This window comes from Pristiophorus japonicus, unplaced genomic scaffold, assembly GCF_044704955.1.
Source record: "Pristiophorus japonicus isolate sPriJap1 unplaced genomic scaffold, sPriJap1.hap1 HAP1_SCAFFOLD_29, whole genome shotgun sequence".
NCBI classification, from domain to species: domain Eukaryota; kingdom Metazoa; phylum Chordata; class Chondrichthyes; family Pristiophoridae; genus Pristiophorus; species Pristiophorus japonicus.
The window spans coordinates 5,072,775-5,087,400 of record NW_027252668.1 but is presented as its reverse complement, the minus strand read 5'-3'; the positions used below and the strand labels follow the sequence as shown (position 1 = coordinate 5,087,400).

Sequence of the window (14,626 nt, the reverse complement as noted above, 5' to 3'; positions counted from 1 at the left end):
TTCCAAGTTTGCTGACAACACAAAACTAGGTGGGATTGTGAGTTGTGAGGAGGATGCAAAGACGCTGCAAGGCGATTTAGATATAGATAGGTTGAGTGAGTGGGCAAACACATGGCAGATGCAGTATAACGTGGATAAATGTGAAGTTATCCACTTTGGTCGAAAAAACATAAGGACAAAGTATTATTTAAATGGAGATGGCTTGGGAAGTGTCGATGTACAGATGACCTGGGTGTCCTTGTACACCAGTCATTGAAAGCAAACATGCAGGTGCAGCAAGCAGTTCGGAAGGCAAATGGTATGTTGGCCTTCATTGCAAAAGGATTTGAGTAAAGGAGCAAGGATGTCTTACTACAGTTCTACAGGGCCTTGGGGAGGCCGCACCTGAGTATTGTGTGCACTTTTGGTCTCCTTACCTAAGAAAGAATATACTTGCCACAGAGGGAGTGCAGCGAAGGTTCACCAGACTGATTCCTGGGATGGCAGGACTGTCATATGAGGAGAGATTGGGTCGACTAGGCCTGTATTCACTAGAGTTTAGAAGAATGAGAGGGGATCTCATTGAAATGTATAAAATTCTGACTGGATTGGACAGACTGGATGCGGGGAGAATGTTTCCCCTGACTGGGAAGTTTAGAACAAGGGGTCACAGTTTCAGGATACGGAATAGGAAATTTAGGACCGAGATGAGGAGAAATGTTTTCACTGAGGGTGGTGAATCTGTGGAATTCTCTACCACAGAAGGCTGTGGAGGCCAAGTCACTGAATATATTTAAGAGGGAGATAGATAGATTTCTAGAAACAAAAGGCATCAAGGGGTATGGGGAAAAAGTGGGAATATGGTTTTGAGATAGAGGATCAGCCATGATCATATTGAATGGCGGTGCAGGCTCGAAGGGCTGAATGGCATATGACTGTTCATATTTTCGATGTTTCTATATTCAAGATAGACATCGCTAGATTTTTGGGCATTAAGGGAAACGAGGGATATGGGACCGGGGCGGGGGCATGTGGAGTTGAGGTAGAATATGAGCCATGATCTTATTGAATGGGGAGCAGGCTTGAGGGGTCAAATGGTCTAATCCTGCTCCTATTTCTAATGTTCTTAATGCTCGCCACCACAGTTTAGGAAGGATGTCAAGGCCCCGGAGAGGGTACAGAGGAAGTTTACTAGAATGGTACCAGGGATCAGGGACTTCAGTTACGTGGGGAGACTGGAGAAGCTGGGGTTGTTCTCCTTGGAGCAGAGAAGGTTTAGGGGAGACTTAATAGAGGTGTTGAAAATCATGAGGATTTTTGATAGAGCAAGGAGAGAGAAACGGTTTCCACCGGCAGGTAGGTGGGTAAACAGAGGACACAGATTTAACATAGTTGGTGAAGATCCGGAGTGTAAATGAGGAGAGATTCCTTCACACAGAGAGGGTTTGTTAAAATCTGACCACACTGAAAGGGCGGTGGAATCAGGATCAATGGCAACTTTCAAAGGGCAATGGGATCTGTATTTACAGAGGAGCAATTGACAGGGTTTGGGGAAAGGACAGGGGAGTGGGATTAATTGGACAGATCTTTCAAAGAGGTGGCACGGGCACGATGGGCCGAATGGCCTCCCTCTGTGCTGCATGATTCGATATTAAAAGTCTAGCATCAACCATCAGTTCCTGTCCATGTTTCCCATTATATATACATATCCCACATTTATAATAAGACGCAGAGTTCGTATAACTGAACAACCACCTCCAGTCCGTGTTACCGCAGTGATCCCAGGAGTCTCTTTGTGGATGAACTGAACCGATTCTCTCTCAGTCTAAAACAGATGAGAGGAAATGACCAGATTGCACTGCAGTGTAAGTAACAGCGTCAGCCATGGTTCAGTGGGCAGCACTCTCATCTCGGAGTGAGAAGCTCGTGGGCTCAAGCTCCAGTCCAGTGACTAGAGCCCCATAATACAGGCCGGCACTCCCCGGTGCCAGTACTTAGGGAGTGCTGCACTGTCACTCCCTCAGTACTGCCCCTCCGACAGTGCAGCGCTCCCTCAGTACTGCCCTTCTGACAGTGCAGCACTCCCTCAGTACTGCCCTTCTGACAGTGCAGCACTCCCTCAGTACTGCCCTTCTGACAGTGCAGCGCTCCCTCAGTACTGCCCTTCTGACAGTGCAGCGCTCCCTCAGTACTGCCCCTCCGACAGTGCGGCGCTCCCTCAGTACTGCCCCTCCGACAGTGCAATACTTCCTCAGTACTGCCCCTCTGACAGTGCGGCACTCCCTCAGTACTGCCCCTCCGACAGTGCGGCGTGCTCTCAGTACTGCCCCTCCGACAGTGCGGCACTCCCTCAGCACTGCACTGGAGTGTTGGACGAGATTTTTGTGCACAAGTCCCTGGAGTGGGACATGAACCCACAAACTTCTGGCTCAGAGGTGAGAGTGTGGCCCACTGAGCCACGACTGACACTGTGAAAATGGTGTCAGTAAAAGGGAGTGAATCCCATTGTATTTTCTTGCTTACATTAAACATTCACACTCACCCGACCAGCTGCAGGCACCTGCAGGTCTGTATGAGTCAGCGGAGAGCGCAGAAAGATTGGTCGGTGAAGGAGTTGAACCGCAATGAGTGGTTTATACAGAGAGCAGCGGAGAGATCCCCGGAACAAGAATCTGTCAGACTGTTACCATCCAGCCTGCGGAAGGAGATGGAGAGAGAAATAACATCAATATAAATGAACAGTCATAGAATCTTCAGCACAGGAGGCCATTCGGCCCATCGGACCTGTGCTGGCTGTTTGACAGATTCTATCCCATTGGTCACACTCCCCCGCTCTTTCCCCATGGTCCTGCTAAATGTTTCGCTTCAAGTGTTTATCCAATTCCCCTTTTGAAAGTTACCACTGAATCTGCTTCCCCCGCCCCTTCAGACAGCACGTTCCAGATCACAACTCGCTGCGTAAAAACATTTCTCATCTGCCCTCTGCTTCTTTTGTCAATGATCTTAAATCTGTGTCCTCTGGCTACCGACCAGTCTGCCACTTCTTGATTTTGAACACCTCTATTATATCTCCCCTTAACCTTCTCTGCTCCAAGGAGAATAATCCCAGCTTCTCCAATCTCCATGTAACTGAAGTCCCTCATCCCTGGTACATAAGAACATAAGAAATAGGAGCAGGAGTAGGCCACTTGGCCCCTCGAGCCTGCCCCGCCATTCAATAAGATCATGAATGATCTGATCTTCGGCCCAGCTCCACTTCCCTGCCCCCTCCCCATAACCCTTTACTCCATTATCGCTCAAAAATCTGTCTATCTCCACCTTAAATATATTCAATGACCCAGCCTCCACAGCTCTCTGGGGCAGAGAATTCCATAGAATTACAAACCTGTGAGAGAAGAAATTCCTCCTCATCTCAGTTTTAAATGGGCGGCCTCTTATTAAACTATTCTCTCTCGTTCTAGATTCCCTCACAAGTGGAAATATCCTCTCTGCATCTATCTTGACGAGCCCTCTTATTATCTTATACGGTTCAATAAGATCACCTCTCATTCTTCTAAACTCCAATGTGTGTAGGCCCAACCTGATCAACCTTTCTTCATAAGTCAAATCCTTCATCTCCGGAATCAACCTAGTGAACTAAACTGCCTCCAATGCAAGTATATCCTTCCTTAAATACAGAGACCAAAACTGTACGCAGTACTCCAGGTGTGACTTCACCTATACCCTGTACAGTTGTAGCAGGACTTCTCTGTTTTTATACTCTATCCCCCTTGCATTAAAGGCCAACATCCCACTTGCCTTCCTGATCACTTGCTGTACCTGCATACTTACTTTTTGTGTTTCATGCACAAGGAACCCCAGGTCCCTCTGTACTGCAGCATTTTGTAATTTTTCTCCATTTAAATTATAATTTGCTTTTTTATTTTGCCTGCCAAATGTGGATAACTTCATACTTTCTCACATTATACTCCATCTGCCAAATGTTTGCCCACTCACTGAGCATGTCTCTATCTCTTTGCAGATTTTTTTGTGTCCTACTCGTAATTTGCTTTTCCTCCCATCTTTGTATCAGCAGCAAACTTGGCTACATTACATTCGGTCCCTTCATCCAAGTCATTAATATAGATTGTAAATAGTTGAGGCACCAGCACTAATTACTGTTTGCCAACCGGAAAATGACCCATTTATCCCGACTCTCTGTTTTCTGTTCGTTAGCCAGTCCTCTATCCATGTTAATATATTACTCCCAAGCCCGCCATGTGTGGTACCGCAGTGGTTCTCAAACTTTGTTTGCTTGAAGGTCCCTCTTCAGTCAATTAGTGATCACAGCTCCTCCATCGAACTTATAATATTTTATAATACTCATCATGTGAGAGTGGGCCAGTCCTCACATCACACACACCCCCTGTAACTCAACACATACATTTTCTACATAATCATTCGTCAGACCATTCTACATATAGATTTATTATTATTTTTGTTTTACTTATATCCTGCACGGTTAACTGTATTCTGTCCTCTGCATATAAAGCTCCCTCCACACCGTCCCCTCAAACACATCCAGGGCAGGTAAAGAAACATAGAAACATAGAAAATAGGTGCAGGAATAGGCCATTCGGCTCTTCGAGCCTGCACCGCCATTCAATGAGTTCATGGCTGAACATGCAACTTCAGTACCCCATTCTTGCTTTCTCGCCATACCTCTTGATCCCCCTAGTAGTAAGGACTACATCTAACTCCTTTTTGAATATATTTAGTGAATTGGCCTCAACACGGGTTAGATACAGAGGCAGTACTGAGGGAGTGCTGCACTGTCGGAGGGGCAGTACTGAGGGAGTGCTGCACTGTCGCAGGGGCAATACTGAGGGAGTGCTGCACTGTCCGAGGGGCAGTACTGAGGGAGTGCTACACTGTCGGAGGGGCAGTACTGAGGGGAGTGCTGCACTGTCGGAAGGTCAGTACTAAGGGGGCGCCGCACTGTCGGAGGGCCAGTACTGAGGGAATGCTGCACTGTTGGAGGGGCAGTACTGAGGGCGTGCCGCACTGACAGAGGGGCAGTACTGAGGGAGCGCTACACTGTCAGAGTGGCAGTACTGAGGGAGCATCACATTGTTGGAGGGGCAGTACTGAGGAAGCGCCGCACTGTCGGAGAAGCAGTACTGAGGGAACGTCGCACTGTCAGAGGGGCAGTACTGAAGGAGCGTCGCACTGTCAGAGGGGCAGTACTGAGGGAGTGCTGCACTGTCGGAGGGTCAGTTCTGAGGGAGCACTGCACTGTCGGAGGGGCAGTACTGAAGGAGCGCTACACTGTCGGTGGGTCAGTACTGAGGGAGTGCTGCACTGTCGAAGGGGCAGTACTGAAGGAGCACTACACTATCAAAGGCGCAGTACTGCGGGAGTGCTGCACTGTCGGATGGTCAGTATTGAGGGAGTGCTGCACTGTCGAAGGGGCAGTACTGAAGGAGCACTACACTATCAAAGGCGCAGTACTGCGGGAGTGCTGCACTGTCGGATGGTCAGTATTGAGGGAGTGCTGCACTGTTGGAGGGGCCGTCTTTTAGATGAGACATTAAACTGCGACTCCATCTGCTCTCTCAGGTGGATGTGAAAGATCCCATGGCCAGTATTTTGAAGAAGAGCAGGGGAGTTCTCCCCGGTGTCAATATGAATCCTTCAAGCAATATCCGAAACAGATTTTCTGGTCATTTATCTTACTGTGTGTAAATTGCCGCGGGAGACGCCCTATAAACACAAGTCTCTTTATGTAGAATCATCTTGAAATGGCGGGAGATAACTGAAACATGATTATACCTTTCCAAGATGCAGTGGACTGTTGTTTGGGGGTCTCTCCTCATGCTGCTATGATTTGGGAGGTGTTTGACTATCCGTGTGGAATTCGCTGCCCCAGAGAGCTGTGGAAGCTGGGACATTGAATAAATTGAAGACAGAAATTGACAGTTTCTTAAATGATAAGGGGATAAGGGGTTATGGGGAGCGGGCGGGGAAGTGGAGCTGAGTCCATGATCAGATCAGCCATGATCTTATTGAATGGCAGAGCAGGCTCCAGGGGCCGTATGGCCTACTTCTGTTCCAATTTCTTATGTTCTTATTAAGACACACTGCTTGTGATTACTCCAGGATCGACTCGACCTTCCTCATCGTTGCGACTGAGTTTACTTCGGTGTCCAGGACACATCGAACCCTCCATTGGTTGCTGCTGGGCTTGTTCCAGTATCTGAGACACATTGAACCACCTCATGGCTGGGGCTTTTTCACCACACACTCTCTCTTTACCTCTTTATTACCATCCCTACTTGTTTCCTCTACCCCGGCGAGCGGAGGCGAGAATTCCAGTCTCTGAATCCTGGGTTGACATCCGGCGAGGTCCTGGTGCCTGATGGGAGCGGACTGTCAACCCGTCCCCCATCGTATCTAGCCAGACCCTCCTGGTCGGGCGGTGTTCGTCAGGCTGAGGACTTGTCCATAGAAAAAATGTCTTCTTTATAGAGCTCAATCTACTGGGTGTAAAAGCAGCGGAAGGAATGAGTTGCCTCATTTGTAAAATAGTAATTCTCGAGATGTCGCTGTTGAGGCGGGCATTTATTGCCCATTCCCTCGTCGCCCCTGGAACCGCCTTCTTCTTGAACCACCGCCGTCCCGTGCGGTGAAGGTGCTCCTGCGGCGCCGTTAGGTCGGGAGTTGTGGGATTTTGACCCGGTGACGATGGCGGAACGGCCGATATATCTCCAAGCCGGGGACGGTGTGTGTGTGTGAGACTCGGAGGGGGAACTTGGAGGCGATGGTGTTCCCTTGCTCCGGCTGCCCTTGTTCCTTGAGGAGGGGGGCTGGAGTTGGAGGGTTTGGGAGGGTTTTCGAAGGATGTGGCGCTGGGCACAGAAGGGAACGAAGACTTGTTGTCCTCGTCCTGTCACCCTCCTCTCGGAAGCCTCAATCCCAGCCAATAAACTCATTCTTCCACGAAAAATATTCCGAGGGTAAATCCAAGTGCTTCTCCCATCTCATTGAACAATTTCCCCCTCAACAGCTCCTTCTCTGGGCTTCCTGAGTGCGATTTTCCCCAATAGACTGAGCTTTCTGAAGTTGGCCATTGAATCTGACCTTTCACCTCCCAGCCTGCTTTCCAAATTGATCCAAATCTTTTCCTCCAACGGCTCCTGCTCGCGCTGGTGGCGGGCTGGGAGGCAGCCGACCAATCAGAGACCGAGGAGCGCTGTCACTCAGCAGCCCGCCACGTGCACCGTTACCCCGCACCCTCCAACGGTTGGTGACTCACGCGGTGCAGGTCCAGATTGGGCGGGACAGGCCGCTGAGTGACAGCGCTACCCGGCCCCTGATTGGTCGGCTGCCTCCCAGCCCGCCACCAGCGCGAGCAGGAGCCGTTGGAGGAAAAGATTTGGATCAATTTGGAAAGCGGGCTGGGAGGTGAAAGGTCAGATTCAATGGCCAACTTCAGAAAGCTCAGTCTATTGGGGAAAATCGCACTCAGGAAGCCCAGAGAAGGAGCTGTTGAGGGGGAAATTGTTCAATGAGATGGGAGAAGCACTTGGATTTACCCTCGGAATATTTTTCGTGGAAGAATGAGTTTATTGGCTGGGATTGAGGCTTCCTAGAGGAGGGTGACAGGACGAGGACAACAAGTCTTCTTTCTCTTCTGTGCCCAGCACCACATCCTTCGACAAACCCTTCCTCAGCCTGACGAACACCGCCCGACCAGGAGGGTCTGGCTAGATACGATGGGGGGGGGGGGGGAGCGGGTTGACAGTCCGCTCCCATCAGGCACCAGGACCTCGCTGGATGTCAACCCAGGATTCAGAGACTGGAAATCTCGCCTCCGCTCGCCGGGGTAGAGGAAACAAGTAGGGATGGTAATAAAGAGGGAAAGAGTGTGTGTGGTGAAAAAGCCCCAGCCATGAGGTGGTTCAATGTGTCTCAGATACTGGAACAAGCCCAACAGCAACCAATGGGGGGTTCGATGTGTCCTGGACACTGAAGTAAACTCAGTCACAACAATGAGGAAGGTCGAGTCGATCCTGGAGTAATCACAAGCAGTGTGTCTTGAGGCCACACGGACCGTCAAACATCTCCCAAATCAAAGCAGCATGAGGAGAGACTCCCAAACAACAGTCCACTGCATCTCGGAAAGGTAACTTCACTTTTCAGTTTTCTCCCACCATTTCAAGATGTTCCGACGTAAAAAAAAGAATGACTTGTGTTTATAGGGTGTCTCCCGCCAATTTACACACAGCAAGATCCCACAAACAGCACTGAGATAAATGACCAGAGAATCTGTTTCGGATGTTGTTGAGGGATAAATATTGTCCCTGGGACACCGGGGAGAACAACCTCTGCTCTTCTTCAAAATACTGGCCGTGGGATCTTTTACATCCACCTGAGAGGGCAGACAGGGCCTCAGTTTAATGTTTCATCTAAAAGACGGCATCTCCGACAGTACGGCACTCCCTCAGTACTGCCCCTCCGACAGTGCGGCGCTCCCTCAGTACTGCCCCTCCGACAGTGCGGCGCTCCCTCAGTACTGCCCCTCCGACAGTGCGGCGCTCCCTCAGTACTGCCCCTCCGATAGTGCAGCGCTCCCTCAGTACTGCCCTTCCGACAGTGCGGCGCTCCCTCAGTACTGCCTCTTCGACAGTGCGGCGCTCCCTCAGTACTGCACCTCCGACAGTGCTGCACTCCCTCAGTACTGTCCTCCCTCAGTACTGCCCCTCCGACAGTGCGGCGCTCCCTCAGTACTGCCCCTCCGATAGTGCGGCGCTCCCTCAGTACTGCCCTTCCGACAGTGCGGCGCTCCCTCAGTACTGCCTCTTCGACAGTGCGGCGCTCCCTCAGTACTGCACCTCCGACAGTGCTGCACTCCCTCAGTACTGTCCTCCCTCAGTACTGTTCTCCCTCAGTTCTGTCCCTCCGACAGTGCAGCACTCCCTCAGTACTGTTTCTCCGACCATGCAGCATTTTTTCAGTACTGCTCCTCCGACAGTATTGGTAACCGGGGAGTGTTGGTCTGGATTATGGGGCTTGAGTCTCTGGAGTGTGTGGGGCTCAAACCCACGTCCTTCTGGCTCAGTGGAGAGAGAAAGAAACTCACTGAGCCCCTGGTAACACCGAAATACAATACGGAAGGTGTAGAAAGGGGTTTGAAACATTTAAAACTGATTATATACTGAGGAAACTCGCAACTGCAGTAAGCAATGAGGTTAGTAACAGACTTCAGGAGGACACGGGCAGACTGGTGAAATGGGTAGACACATGGCAGATGAGGCATAGAGTACATAAACACTGCAGTTATTGCTAAACCCTTTATAAAACACTGGTTAGGCCCCAGCTGGAGTATCGTGTCCAATTCTGGGCACCGCACTTTAGGAAGGATGTGAAGGCCTTGGAGAGGGCGCAGAAAAGATTGACCAGAATGGTACCAGGGATGGGGGACTTCAGTTACGTGGGGAGATTGGAGAAGCTGGGGTTGTTCTCCTTGGAGCAGAGAAGGTTAAAGCGGAGATTGACCAGAATGGCTCCAGGGATGAGGGACCTCAGTTACATGGGGAGACTGGAGAAGCTGGGGTTGTTCTCCTTAGAGCAGAGAAGATTGAGAAGAGATTTGATAGAGGTGTTCAAAATTATGAGGGGTCTGGACAGAGTAGATAGAGAGAAATTGTTCCCATTGGCGGAAGGGTCGAGAACCAGAGGACACAGATTTAAGGTGATTGACACAAGAACCAAAGGCATCACAAGGAAAAACGTTTTAACGCAGCGAGTGGTTGGATCTGGAATGCACGGCCTGAAAGGGTGGTGGAGACAGACTCCATCGCGGCTTGTGACAGGGAATCGGACGAGTAGCTGAAGGACAATAAATTGCAGGTCTACGGGAAAAGGGCGGGGGAGTGGGACTAGCTGAAGTGCTCTTATAGAGAACCGGCACGGGCTTGAGGGGCCGAGTGGCCTCCTTCTGTGCTGTGACTATTCTATGATAGGGGCTCCAATCCAAGCTATTCCTTGAGGGTCTTTAGATGGCTTACTGGAACTGTTTTGTTAATCTTGGCCCGGGGTGTAAATGGCGCTCCCTGCTATTCGGAGGCCGGTACTGCAAGAAGTTGATTTTTTTTAAAGGTCCCTTCAGTGATATATTCTTTATGACATCACAAACACACACATACACAAGATGGCTCTACAGGAACGTGTCACATGATCCTTTTATTACATACATTGTTAGTTGCATTGCCAGAGTAGTCCATTAGGTGGAGCAGTAGTCCACTGGGGGGAGCTTCTCCCTCCTTCATGAAGGAGTAATCATAACAAAAAAAATCATTCTCCATACTTGCATGGTTATACACATCAAAAAATATGGACTTATTTTGTCATATTCACAACTCAAACTTAAGCACTTGTTTTCTGTTTCGAAGAGGATAACTTTGCTCTCGAACAGAACTTTCCAAACATGGTGTCGAACTTTAACTCATTCTAGGCTGAGCCTGAGGAGAGTTTTTCTCCAAGGGCAATCCTTGATCTACATTTTGACTCTACAACTTCAGACTGTTTGTTTGCCTGACTCGGACTCAGACTTAAATTGTGACTTTCTCTTGAACTTGTTTGTAGTACATCTGATGTAGGATTTGCTACTGGTACTCTGTTTGTAATAAGACTATCTGACTCATCAGAAATAATCGAATCATTCCTACCTTCAACTTCTTCCACATCTGTAGATAAAATATGATCAATGTGAAGAAACCTAACCTTTCCATGATTAAACGTCTTGACCAAATATGTGCGAGGACCACATATCTTCACCAGTCTTCCTGGTAATCAACTTTAACCATTTATGGTGATGGTTCTTCACTCTTGCCTTATGATTTAATTTCACACTTCTCTCTCTTACTCTACCTCTGTCATGATTCTCTTTCAGTCTTAATTGTTTCCCTTCCACTGACTTTGCCAAGTTTGGCTTTAACAACAAGAACCTGGTTCGTAGCTGTCATTTGAGAAACAACTCCGCTGTTGTTTTACCAGTAGTTGTAGAGTATTACGATAAGTAATTGGAAAATTTGCTAGTTTGTGATCCAACGACAACTGCCGTTTCTTTGGATTTGGATCCAACATTTACTTGATGAGGGCACGTTTTACAACTTGTACTGTGCGCTCTGCTGCACCATTTGAAGCAGGGTGGTACGGTGGATCTTTGGTACGTTTCTCACCATTTCTGCTCATGAGCTGTGCAAATTCTTCTGAACAAAATTGCGGCCTATTATCCAACACAATTTCTTCTGGGAGGCCATATGAAGAAAACAATCTTCACAAATTGTCTAGTGTTTTACTTGTTATTTTCCGCATCAGAAACACCTCGACCCACTTTGATCGACTATTAATCACAATGAACAATTGTTGTCCTTTGAGCTCAGAAAAATCTACATATAACCTTTGCCACACCCTGGGTAGCCATTTCCATGGCTGTAATGGTACTGATGGTGGTTTCTTGCTCACTGATTGATATGTTGTACACTGACTGACGATGTACTCTATGGGCACAAACTTGGTCAAAGCCAAGGGCCGCCCAAAGGACCGTCAGTGGCCGCCGAGAGACCGGGCAGTGCTTTGCCAGGAAGATTCCTCTAAAAGAGATGGCAGTACCGCCCGATGGTAAAATAACGGCTTACGCCGTCAATCTGAGCGGCAGTGGGTGGGAGTTCCCAATCGCAGTGGCATATGTGATCCTCGGCAAAGTGTCGCTGAGGATTGATTGGGTAAGTGGCGGGGTGGGGGGGCGCTGGGGAGAAGACCTAAAAATAAAAATCTTTTAAAAAGTAACACTGGAATACCTTCAGGGGACCCCATACAGATAAATCGCTGGGAAAAAAATTAAAAGATGTTCACTAACTTTTTTTGCAGGTTTTCTTACTTACCATCGGGGTTCGACCTGCCTCCAAGCAGCGTCCTTGAAACTTATAAATTAATGAGGGGGCTTGACAAGGTGGATGCAGAGAGGATATTTCCACATAGGGGAAACTAAAACTAGGGGACATAGGGCTAGATTTTCCATTATGTAATGTATGTATGCCTGGGTTTACCTGCCACCAGGGGGAGTGAACGTTGGAGGTCATTGGGCCCCAACATGTGCAGCCCTTGTATATAAAGAAAAGCTCCATGTTTAAACCTGATTTTAATAGCTAATAAAGTAGAGTCAGGTCACACCTGATTGAGTTCATGGTACTAAGCCTATTGAGTTATTGCATACGCAACATTTGGCGACAAGGCACAATACGAACTTTCACACACAAAAGAAAATGAGCACTGTTGGAATCCTGGAGCGACTCGTAGAGGGAGAAGACTGGGCGGATTTTACAGATCGCCTCGACCAGTACTTCGTGGCCAACAAGATGGATGAAGACGCTGACACAGTTAGGCGAAGGGCGGTTTTCCTCACAGTTTGTGGTCCAAAAATCTATGGCCTCAAAGAATCTGCTCTCAGCTGCACGTCCAATGGAAAAGACCTATGAGGAAATGTGTGCTCTGATTCGGGACTCTCTCAAACCTAAAGTAGGCATATTATCTCGAGATAGCGCTTTTACAAGCATGTTCGTTCTGAGGGCCAGGATGTGGCGGAATTTGTTGCTGGCCTGAGACGTCTCGCTGGGCCATGTAAGTTTGGAACCGCGTTGGAAGACATGCTGCGCGACGTCTTTGTAATCGGCATAAACCATGAGGTGATCCTGCGGAAGCTGCTGGCTGCGGAGACGCTGGATCTGAGCAGGGCCATCACGATCGCCCAGGCTTGCCTGACCACAGTCGATAGTACAAAGCAAATATCCTTGTAGAGTCGGAACTCCACGGCAAGTACTGTGCACCAGATTGTGTCGTCGGTTGGCAGAGCTGCACCTGGCAGGGCCTGTGTTTGCGAAATCTGTAGCTGCTCGAAGTCTGCCATTGGGCACAAATCCGATTTCACCCTGTTGGCGTTGTGGGGGCAATCATCGACCTCATCAGTGCCGTTTCAGACAGTATATTTGTAGAGGTTGTGCAAAAATGGGGCACCTTCAGCGGATGTGTTCACAGCTCAGCAAGTGTGCTGCGACACACCACGTGGATGATGATGACCGATCCGAAACAGATCCGGCAATGCAACCCGAGATACCCAAGGAGGAAGTGTATAGTGTATATTCGTTCCTGACATAGAGCCAACCGATAATGATTGAAGTAAAATTGAATGACATGCCGGTATCTATGGAATTCGACACGGGTGCGAGTCAGTCAATTATGAGCCAGAGGACTTTCGAAAAGCTGTGGGACACCAAGGCCGTGAAACCCAAGCCAAGTCCAGTAAATGCAAAATTGTGAACCTACACCAAAGAGCTCATACCAGTGATTGGCAGTGCAGCAGTCAAGGTGCCGTACGATGGAGCGGTTCATGATCTATCGCTATGGATCGTTCCAGGCAATGATCCAATGCTATTCGGCAGGAGTTGGCTCAAAAAAATAAAGTGGAGCTGGAACGATATTAAAGTTTTGTCATTGGTGGATGACGCTTTGTGTGCTCAAGTGCTGGACAAATTTCCCTCGCTGTTTGAACCAGGCATCGGCAACTTCACGAGAGCCAAGGTGCAGATCCACCTGGACTCTGATGCAAGACCTGTCTATCACAAAGCTCGGGCGGTCCCGTACACAATGAGGGAGAAGGTCGAAATCGAACTGGACAGATTTCAACGTGAAGGGGTCATTTCACCGGTCGAATTTAATGAATGGGCTAGTCCCATTGTTCCTGTGCTGAAGAATGATGGCACTGTCAGGATTTGTGGAGACGACAAGGTTACGATCAACCGAGTTTCAAAACAGGATCAGTACCCGTTACCAAAGGCTGATGATCTGTTTGCAACACTAGCCGGGGGAAAGTTGTTCACCAAATTGGATCTGACATCGGCCTATATGATACAGGAGCTTGTCGAATCGTCGAAGAAACTTACATGTATCAATACGCATAAAGAGCTGTTCATTTACACAGGTGTCCTTTCAGAATTCGCTCGGCTGCAGCCATATTTCAGAGAAACATGGCGACTTTCTTTATATACAAGGGCTGCATATGTGTGTGTCTGTGGCCCAATGACCTCCGATGGTCGCTCTCCCTCGTGGCAGGTAAACCCAGACATACATACATTACACATACTGCCCACTTAACGTCCATTTTAACGCTGAAATGAGGTGTAACGCCCATATAATCGCCCATTTAGCCACAAAATGGAAAGTAGCGCCCATTTCTTGGTCACTTATCGTTGAGCATTACTTGCGGCAAGTACATAACTCTGATAAAAAATAATACCGCACGCTCACTTTTTTTGGGCGGAAAGATTAGAATGGGCGAAACCAACGCCCAGAAAATCACCCAGCGTTACTTTCGGTACCTCACACACATCTCGCCGACAATATTGCTCGCCGAAAAGACCACTGTGAAAAAGTTCAACTGACCTAAACTAATCACAGCGGTATGGACATCATTTTCTAAATCGCAGGTCGCATCACTTAAAAGGCTGCTCTGCTTCAACTTCGGGGGTGTTTGGATATACTCTGGAGGTCTTTTAAGGTGATGTGAAAATCTGAACAAACATCTTTTCTTCCTGTGGACGATTGGAAT

General features: G+C 48.5%; 1 long non-coding RNA gene across 1 annotated transcript; it reads right to left on the bottom strand.

The window, feature by feature from the left end:
- Nucleotides 1-1,634: 1,634 nt before the first annotated feature.
- LOC139248306 (uncharacterized) lies at nt 1,635-5,887 on the bottom strand. Its single transcript, XR_011591050.1, has 3 exons — nt 5,791-5,887; nt 2,522-2,674; nt 1,635-1,804 (listed from the first exon to the last, which is right to left on the bottom strand). It is a non-coding gene; the product is annotated as an uncharacterized lncRNA (long non-coding RNA).
- Nucleotides 5,888-14,626: the final 8,739 nt, after the last annotated feature.